We start from the raw sequence: 10,242 nt of genomic DNA on the forward strand, positions 1-10,242 counted from the left end.
AGGAAGAAGAGCTGCTTTACACCATGTGCAGAGAAGGAAGCAGGGAGGCTCAAAGTGTCTGCCAGGGAGTGTACAAGGAGTCTGGTTTCTTTCAAAACTTTAGCAATTGCCCTTTCCCATAGGATTTGTTTCGGGTCAACAGACTTGATGGATGTACATAAGTTTTTAAACTGTAAGGGTAGAAATAAAAACAGAACAGGAACTATGCTACCAGCTTTAAAAAGTGGTCAGGTCTATACCTGCAGAGCCTTCACATGCTAATATCTGTCTTCTATATTCACGTGTGTGCCTTGCATGTAAGCTCTGAGGTGTTAGAGCTCATCATACGTGGGTGAGCCACAGAATAGTGTGAGTGGAACGTTGGACAACAAAGTAAAAGACTAGGGCGTGTGAGGTATGGGATCCCATGCCATATTATTTCCTCTCTTACTTACATTAGTTTCTTGATTTCTAAAAGGAAGAGCAGGGGAGACCCTTCTTCCTTCAAAATTCACGCATGATAGACGACAACAAACTTCCAAAGTCTCCTGTGCTAAAGGAGATATACTATTAGGCACGTACATATATATATAACTTGGGTCATTGAGTTACCTGTGCTGGAAAAATGCTATCAAAGAGCTATTACAAAAATTAAATAAATCCATTATAAATCTCCTACTCCAAAAATCACTTACTTATGCCAAGGCTGTGCATTTTCAATACCTTTTAACAAATTCTTTCAAAATGACCTAATTTCAATGTGGCTTTCAACATCGTAAAAAGAAAATTTATAACCAAGATAAACATGAACATATGGACCAATCCTCTGTCAGTGTCATTTCCAATCCTTTCCGGAATAGTTCATGTTACTCTTTTAACAAGTCCTTGAATAGAGAAAAAACTCATGCTGCACAAAAGAAAGAGACAATTTTTTTCTAAATTGGGGGCCCAGTTCGAGAGTTGGGACACATTCTGAAGATTTCTGTCAGTGACAACATCTCCACATATCACATCAGTTCATTAGATCATGAGATGATAAAACTGGAAGGAACTTTAGAAGCCATCTTGTCCCACCCCATCCTCCATTAAAAAAAATTTAGGAAACTCAGGCCACAAGGGTTCAAGTGATTTGCCCAAATTCACAGAAGTGATAGAGCCTATCCTCAAAAGTTCATTGCAAATGCAATGGTTCTTCCACTAGGCCATGGTGCCTCTCTTCTTTGGAAAATGTTTTATGCAATCAGGGCAACATGATCTTACTGCGGTGGTTCCCAAACATTTTTGGCCTACCATCCCCTTTCCAGAAAAAATATTACTTAGCCCCCTGGAAATTAATTTTTAAAAAATGTTAATAGCAATTAATAGGAAAGATAAATGCACCTGTGGCTATCACTGCCTCCCTGGATCGCTACAGCACCCACCAGGGGGTGGTAGTGCCCACTTTGGGAATCACTGCTTTTAGAGGATTGGATTTCATTTCAACATATACTGTAATTCCTCATGACCCAAGCCAATCTTCAGACTGTCTGATGAAAGATCAGGCAGTACCATAACCTACGTGACAGCTCCGAACTTCTCACTGTTGTGCCCAGCCATGACGTAAGTAGAACAAAGGTTTCAAAGTTAAAAAATTAGAAAAGCCCACTTTTCTATGTAACTTTGCGTCCATTATCCTATTTTTTTCTCTTCCCAACAACCTTGTGAGTTAGATGCTATTATTATCCCCATTTACAGATGGGAGAGGAAAAGCTGAGACTAGAATAAGGGATTTGCCCAAGATCACACCGCTCATAAGTTTCAGAGGCAGGATTTAGAGTTGTTCCTCTTTTTGAGTCCTATTTAAAATATATTAATGATGATCTCATCTCAGACACTTCCTAGCAATGTGACCTGTCGCTTAAACCCCATTGCCTATCCCTTACTACTACTCTTCTGCCTTTGAACCAATACACAATATTGATCCTAAGACATAAGGTAAGGGTTTAATAAAAGAAATAATAAAATAAAACATATCAGTGATGAATTTTCCATGTCCCAGATACTTTATGCAATGCTGGAGATACAATGATAAAAATAAAACTTTCTTCTCAAGGAGTTTACGTTCTATTAAGGGAAACAACATGTCCATGGGAGATAGTAATATTCTCTCAGAATATTACCATCTCAACAATGAATTTTCTGCATTACTTTGCTCACCAGAGCCCTACAAAGAATATATTACAAATAATGTTGTCCTTGTTTTATAGATTCAAAGATTAAAAAAGGTTAAGTTGATCATTGGAAATACAAGGATTCCTAATCTGGATAAGACGAGCAGAATGACCCATCTGATTAACAGTCATACTGAATGAGAGTTTCCTGCCAGTATCACAAAAGGGATAACAATAGAACAGAAAACAAACTCACTCACTGTGCACCAGCTTATTTGGTATATATATTGGGCAGGGCAGCTAGATGTCTCAGTGGATAAAGTGCCAGGCCTGGAGTCAGGAAGAGCTGTGTTCAAATCTGGTCTGAGACTTTCACTTGCTGACTGAACTTGGGCAAGTCACTTACCCTGTTTGCCTTGGTTTCCTCATCTGGAGAAGGAAATGGCAAATAATTCCAGTTTCTTTGCCAAGAAAACTCCAAATAGGCCCAAAAAAGTCAGACACGACTGAAAATGACTGAACAACAGTTTATCAAATACTCAGAAAGGTACTGGGAATAAAAAAACAGAAATGAAAATGTCCTACCATCAAAAAGTTTGCATTCAAACACAGTACATGTGGAAATAAGTAAATACAGGTAATTTGGGAAAAGAGAGCAATGAGGCTTCTCATGGGAAGTGGCCTCAGAGCTGAGCCTTGATCGAAATGAACCATTCTCAGTAGAAGCAAGGAGTGTGTACTTGTACAAAAGCATGGAAACAGATAAAATGGCTAGTTTCAAGAGAAGCCAGCTATCTGTTTAGGTTGGAACATGGAGAGAAGTAAGATAAGAGGAGGAATGGTGGGGGCAGGGGAGGTTAGGTTGACAATACAGAGCCTCTGACATTTTTTGAGTAGGAAGGTGATGTGGTCAGATCTGCACTTTAGCAAAATCACTTAGGTGGCTGAATTAAGATTGGATGGGAGCAAGAAGTTGGGAGAAGAAGGCCAAGCCACAGGCACACTATGGCAGAAATCCAGGCACAGGTGGTAAGGGGCTTGACCAGAGTGGTGGCAGACTCAGAAGAGAAAAGGGCTTGTGGTGTGAGGATCTTCTTTCGCTCCAGTTACTTTGAGTCTTGTATTAGATTTACCTATGTATGTCATATCTTCCCCAGTAAAATGGAAGTTCCATTAAAGTTGGATTATATGGTGTTGGTGCTGGTGCTGGTGCTGCTGATGCTGGTGGTGGTGGTGGTGGTGGTGGTGGTGATAGTGATGGTGGTGGTGATGGTGGTAGTGCTAGTGGTGGTGGTGGTGATAGTGATGCTGGTGGTGATGGTGATGGTGATGGTGATGGTGTGTGTGTTAATTTTTATACCCATAATGCATACCCCCCCCTTCCCAAGGCATATCATGGTACAGTAGAAAAATCGCTGTCCTTGAGACAGAAGAGACCCAGCCTGGAATTCCACTTGAAGCTTATTAGTTGTGTTACAATGGACAAGCCATCTAACCTCTCTGAGCTTCCACCTCTGGGGTGGGGAGAGATATGACACAGTACCCCCCAGCAGCCACAGGAGAAAAGGGGGTGTACTCCAGGGATGTGACCAAGTTCAAATCCACAAGCCTCTACCGGAGACTGGATGTGTGGGGTGAGGAGCTAAGGATAGCTAGACTGTGAGCCTGGAGCACTGAGGGGAAGGCAGGATCCTCTCTAGTAATAGGGAAGGTAGGAGATAAGGGAGAGTTTAGGAGGGGAAAGAATGAGTTCCATTTGGGACATGTTGAGTTTAAGGCATCTACTGGATGTGCATTTTGAGGTATCAGAAGGGCAGCTGAAGATTCAGGATTGGAAGTCAGCAGAGAGGTTTGGGCAGGCGTAGAATCAAGTCGTCATTATAAAGAAGGCCGTTAAACCCATGGGTGCTGATGGTGATGGTGGTGGTGACGGTGGTACTGATGATGATGATAGTGGTGGTGATGGTGGTGGTGATGGTGGTGGTGATGGTGGTGGTGGTGGTGATGGTGATGGTGGTGGTGATGGTGATGGTGGTGGTGGTGGTGGTACTGATGATGATGGTGGTGGTGGTGGTGGTGGTGATGGTGATGGTGGTGATGGTGGTGGTGGTGGTACTGATGATGATGGTAGTGGTGGTGGTGGTGGTGGTGATGGTGGTGATGGTGGTGGTAGTGGTGGTGGTTATGAGATCACAGAGTGAAGTAGTATGGAGGGAGAAGAGACGAGGACCCAGGACAGAACCCCGAGGAACACCTACAGCCCCTCTATTTTGAATAACACCATGATTTTAGTTAGTTAGGCTATTCTGAGCATTAGCTTGGGAACCCAAAGACCAGGATCCAGCTCCACCACTAATTGGCCCTATGATCTTGAGATTTCAATTCAACTTAATTCATTACATGCAACAGTATTTGTTCCTATGTATATGGTACTTTAAAGTTTACAAAACGCTTTTATGTACTATCACCTTTGTCACAACAGTTCTAGAACATAGGTATTACAGATGCCTCCCTTTTACAGAGGTGGAAGCTCAGAGATGTGAAGTCGTTTGTCTATAGTCACACAGCTAATAAGCTTCAAGAGGAATTCCAGGTTGGATCTCCTCTGAATGGAGATCAGTGATCTTTACTCCGTACCATGATGGGCTGTAGAAGGGGAAATATGCAGGGAGGATACAAAAGTTAAAACACATACAAGGACAACAACAATAACCAAACAATCCAGCCTTAAAGGAACTTACACTTTACTGGGGAGGATACAAAACATATATAAGTCTAATAAAAGACTGGGAGTGATGGGGACAAAGGAGAGATTCCCACAAAGCGCTCCAGGAAAATTTGTGGGCTGAAGGCATCATCACATATTGGATGGAGTGCCAAGTTTAGAGTTAGGAAGTTGAGTTTAAGTGCGCAACACTTAGTAATCTGCGCTCATTCCTCCAGGAATGATACTGAATAATACTGAACCTCTGTCTGATAAAACAAAACAACTCTGTTCTGTGACCCCATCTTCCTGCTTCCTCATCCTCTTATCACTCAATGCTGCCCCGCAATGTTCAACTCCAAATGTACGCCATCACTAGAAATAGGAAAATACAGCCAAGACGGGGTCAAGAAAGAGGGGAAGATTTCAGTTTGGTACATACTAGTAGGACATCCAAAGGAAAGGGGGCCTCATTTGTCATGATAGTAGGACATCCAAAGGGAAATATACCAAAGATATTTGGAGATGCAGGCCTGGAGCTCAGGAAAGACTGAGACTAGGTAGATAGATGTATAGTCTTCTGTAGAGAGCCAATAACTAAGCTGATAAAATCACCCAGGGATGGTGTATGGGGGGGGGGGGAAGAGAACAGGGTTTTGTTCTTTGGGGAGCCAAGAGCATTGGGGAATACTTACACTTGGGCAATGAATCAAATGATTCCCAAAAGGTGTAGTCAGTGAGGAAGACAAAAAATGAGGAGAATACAGTGTCATGACATTCAAAGGAAAAGAGAGAGTATCCTGAAGGAGTGAGTGGTCAACAAAGTTGTGTGTTGCCTAAGGGTCCAGAAAGATCAGAAATGAAAAAGGTCTTTGGATTTACTTCTTAAAATTCCACTGGTGACTTTTGAAAGAGCATTTTCAGTAGAGTAGGGTCCAAGGCCAGATTGCAAAAGAATTTAGGAATGACTATTTCAACATTTTTGTCAATTATCTGAATGAAATAATATTAGGCATATTTTTCAAGTTTGCTTGGTGGCACGAAGCTGGGCAAGGATACCTTATTAAAAACTCATGATAGGGGTCAGCTAGATGGCTCAGTGGATTGAGAGCCAGGCCCAGAGATGAGAGATCCTAGGTTCAAGTCTGGCCTCAGACACTTCCTAGCTGTGTGACCCTGGGCAAGTCACTTGACCCCCATTGCCTAGCCCTTACCACTCTTCTTCCTTGGAACCAATACTATTCATTATAAGATGGAAGGTAACGTTTTTCATTGTGTGTGTGTTTTTTTTAAAGCCATGATACAAAAAGATGTTGAAAGAGTAAAACAATTAAGATAAGAAGTTGTAACAAATGTAAAATTCTATATGGGTTCAAAAAATCAACTTTAACCTACAGTATGGCCAAGTAATGACTAGGCAGCAGTTGTGAAAAGAGTGAGAATTTTAGCATAGTGAACGATGGATATAAATGTAAAAAAGGGGGGGGGCAGAGATATGTTGCCCAAAAGGCAAATGCCTTCCTAGGCCACATTTAGAAAAGCAGAGTGAAGAAGGTGAAAGTTTCACTGTACTCTCTCCTGGTAAGATCTCAGAGAGATGGAGATTTGATGTAGAGAAAAGCTTCCTAGCAATTAGAGCTGTCTAAAAGTAGATCATGATATATCAGTAAGTAAAGGTTCCTCATCCCCAGGTTCTTCAAGCAAAGGTCCTATGAGCTCTCACCAGGTAGGTTGTGGAGGAGATTCTTCAGCAGGTATGAGTTGGTATGGTCCTTCCTCTTAGATTCTTTGCAGTACTGTCAAGGGACAGAAAACAAGAGGAAGGAGGCTTTCCAGGAATATTCTCCAGTATCTTCACATGAAAGGGCATATAGATATGGCTTATCTTATAGGTCAATAATAATTTTTAAAATCACAATGTATATATTTATCCCTCACAGCAGTCTCTGAGGTAGGTACAGTAGATATTATTAAATCAATTTTTTTATTGTAAGGAAAGAAAATCATGGAATTTAAGTGACTTCCTCCTATCTATACAGCTTATACCCCTTATAGGTTATACCCCAAATTGTGGTACAGTTAAACTATTCTGTCTTTCAAAGGAGGTTTTTGGAGATTAGAGCTTTGCATGCTTTCAGAAAAAAGTGTGAGATGTAGAAAAGGAACCAGGAAAGAGGGGGAGACTGAAGCCTAGAAGGAGGGAATTCTTTTTAAATTTATTTTTTATTTTAATAACAAATTTCCACATACATTTTCCAAAGTTATATGATTCGTGTTGTCTTCCTTTTTTCCTTCCCCTTCTGGGGCTAAGTCATGCAATCTGGGTTATGCACATATTTTTATGCAAAACATATTTAGAAGGAGAGAATTATTGATGGGGTCAAGCTCATGAAGGTGGAAAGAGATGAAGTAAAGTAAAAAACACAAGTGGAGGCCCTGCAAGGGGAAAGGACCAGCTTATTCCCTATGAAGCTCTACATGTCCCAGTCTCATCATTTCTAAAGACTTCTGAGATCCATTACAGACCTAGAATGCCATGATTCCAAGGAAGGGCAGACCCATAATGAGAAATTTGAGGACATATCCAAGAAAGCAACAAATGGAAACAATGTACAGGCAACCACTCAGACAATGCCTGGGCCCACTCTTGAGGTGGGGGATGAAGATGAGTAGACCACAGTCTTGATCCGGCATCAGAAGGCGAGCTGATATCACAAATCTAATTTTGAGTATGTCACCAAGGATAGGGATCACAGTTCTGAAAAGTGGGTTGAGCTCATTCTCCTGAACACTGACATAGGCTTAGGAAATTAAGGGACTGAATGAATGAATCTCTGCCTCTCCCATGGGCAGAAGAGAAGCCTTATCCCAGATGGAAGCCTAGGGGAGGCCCTGACAAGAAGCATGAGGAGGGAATGGCTGCTTCTGAGCATATGGCCTATCGGTCTGTCAATACGATGGGTTCAGTAACCAAATTCGGGCCTTGGGGTACCAGGGACCAATCCCAGGATGTTCTCTGGGCTCAGATCAGATACATCTGTTCCCATTCAAGTGTGATCCCGTGGCAAATGTGACTTTCAGGGATAATGCCAGCTACTTGTCCCAGTTTTGTTATCATTTAGAAACCAAAGCACATTTTTTTTTGAAGGAGGGAGTATAGGAGATGGGGACAAGAAAAAGGAAAGGAAGGAGAAACAGACAGACTTATCAACACCAACATTGGATCTTAAGAATGTAGGTTGCCCCATGACCCAACACTGATCGACACCTAGAAAGGATTCCTTTGGATCTTGGGATACAATTTGGTTTCTTGCTCTGAAGGGTGTGATCTCAAGACAGTCACCCTTACCCAAGGATCACCAACCACAGACCTTTTCCCATTATTAAGCCATGTCACATTTTCTTTCCCACCATTTTGCTTCTTGCATGTAAGTTATATTGTGGCCTGAATTTTTTTTCTTACTTCTTTCTGTCTTTGATCATTTTCAATAATGTCCCATTTTTTATAACCCATTTGGGGTTTCTTGGTAAGGATATTGGAGTAGTTTGCTTCTCTAGGTCATTTTATAGATGAGGAAACTGAGGCAAACAAGGTAAAATGACTTGCCCAGAGACACACAGTTATAAAATATCTAAGGCTAGATTTGAACTCAGGTCTTACTGATTCCAAACCCAGTGCTCTATCCACTATGTCACTTAGCTGCCCAACTTCTTTCTAGGTGTTTACAAATATCATTAAGCTATAACCCATCAATTTTTTTTCCTGCTTACCTTAGTTCATACAATCTTGAATTTTTAAAGCAGATTATTTATTAGCCCTTCAAAACTTAAGCTTAAAAAAAAGGCAACTGCCCCAACTAGCTATAATTAACTCCCATTCAGAGAAAGGAAAAAAGCGAAACTACTTTTAAATGTCTGGAACACAGTAGTCTGAATGAGGCAGATGTACTTGGTGACAGGAATAGTGTAAGGAAAGAAGAAAGAACATCAATGTGTATTTGCCATCCTGTGATCTCCCATATTGATGGCCTGCCCTTTCCAGGAGACCAGTTTCCTGTCTTGCTGCTCCCCAATACCCAAACCTCCTCTCAGGAAATATACTATCTCTGAATGAAGACTCTCTGCCCTTTCCCTTCCCCTCCCTCCCTCCCTCCTTCTCAAGAATACTGGAGGAATTTGAAAAATGCATTTGCTTGGCCTACCTGCCTGGCAGGGGACAGCAGTGCATTGGGCCTGGTGTTAAGGTCTCAAAGATGGACTACCTCTAGGACAAACGTTGGAGACATTTGCAATCGATGTGAGTCAGCCATTCCTCCCTTTCTCTAAACCTCTTGAAGCACCACTATTTCATGGGAATGGTGAGGAGGTTTCCCAGCTATCAGGGGCCAGGGTGGAAGCTAGACTAGATAGAAGGTCTTGATGCTGAGAAAATACTAGGGATTTTCCCAGAAGCCTGCTGAGCTGGTCCAATCTGCCGCTGCATTTTCTTGTCACTGGAGTTGTGAAACAGACTCATGTTTTCTGCTTGGCATATGGTGGCGACTGCTGGTGTTTCAGTAGCTGTGAAATCCAGATGCCTCAATCCAGGATGATTTCCTTAGCAGGGACATCTGGGCATCTAATCCTTTTCATTGGCTTTCTGCTTCATTTTTGTTTCTTTGTTCCCCCCATTTAACTCTTTGCTATGTATTTACCAGAATTATGAATGTGAATCCATCTAATTGATGTTTCTCTAACTCTGGACTCCTTGTTGTCTTTCAGTTTACATTTCAGAGGTATCCTCTCCTGAACCCCACTACCTGTAACTAAATGAATTTGCCTGGAGAAGCTACCTTTCCTATTTAATCTCATATTAACCCCCTTCTCACAAGACCCTGGCTGTCACATTTCCATGTTTTTGCTTACATTATGCCCTGTGTTTATAATGCCTTCTCCTCTACTTCAGCTCTTAAATTCCTAACCCACCCTTCTAAAACCCAGATCAAAGGCCCTCTCCTTAAAGATTTCCTTCTCCCCTTTCATTAACAACATTCTGTCTCTAGTCCCACTTGGTAATTTGTTCCTCTCTACTGTTTTTATCATGTAGTCTTTGTGTATTAAAGTTATCTATATCCTAGTCATATTTCCTTGCTAGATTATAAGTTCCACGATGGGACTTCTGGGTTAAGATGGCTACAGAGTAGAAGCTTTACTCTCCTAACGGACGCATACAGCATACCTCCAAAGGACAAAAAAAAAAAAAAAACAAATCCAGATGAAAGAAGGAACCCCACAATAGGGTTCAGTATCGAAGGTACATGGGATTTGGGCATTTCCACGCTATAAGGGGGAGAAATAGCTCCCATCAAAATGTGAGCTGATCAACCTCCCCCACCCCATCCACAGTACCAGAGTCAGAGGCTGCACACC

The sequence above is a fragment of the Gracilinanus agilis genome, chromosome 1, assembly GCF_016433145.1.
Source record: "Gracilinanus agilis isolate LMUSP501 chromosome 1, AgileGrace, whole genome shotgun sequence".
In the NCBI taxonomy this organism is placed as follows: domain Eukaryota; kingdom Metazoa; phylum Chordata; class Mammalia; order Didelphimorphia; family Didelphidae; genus Gracilinanus; species Gracilinanus agilis.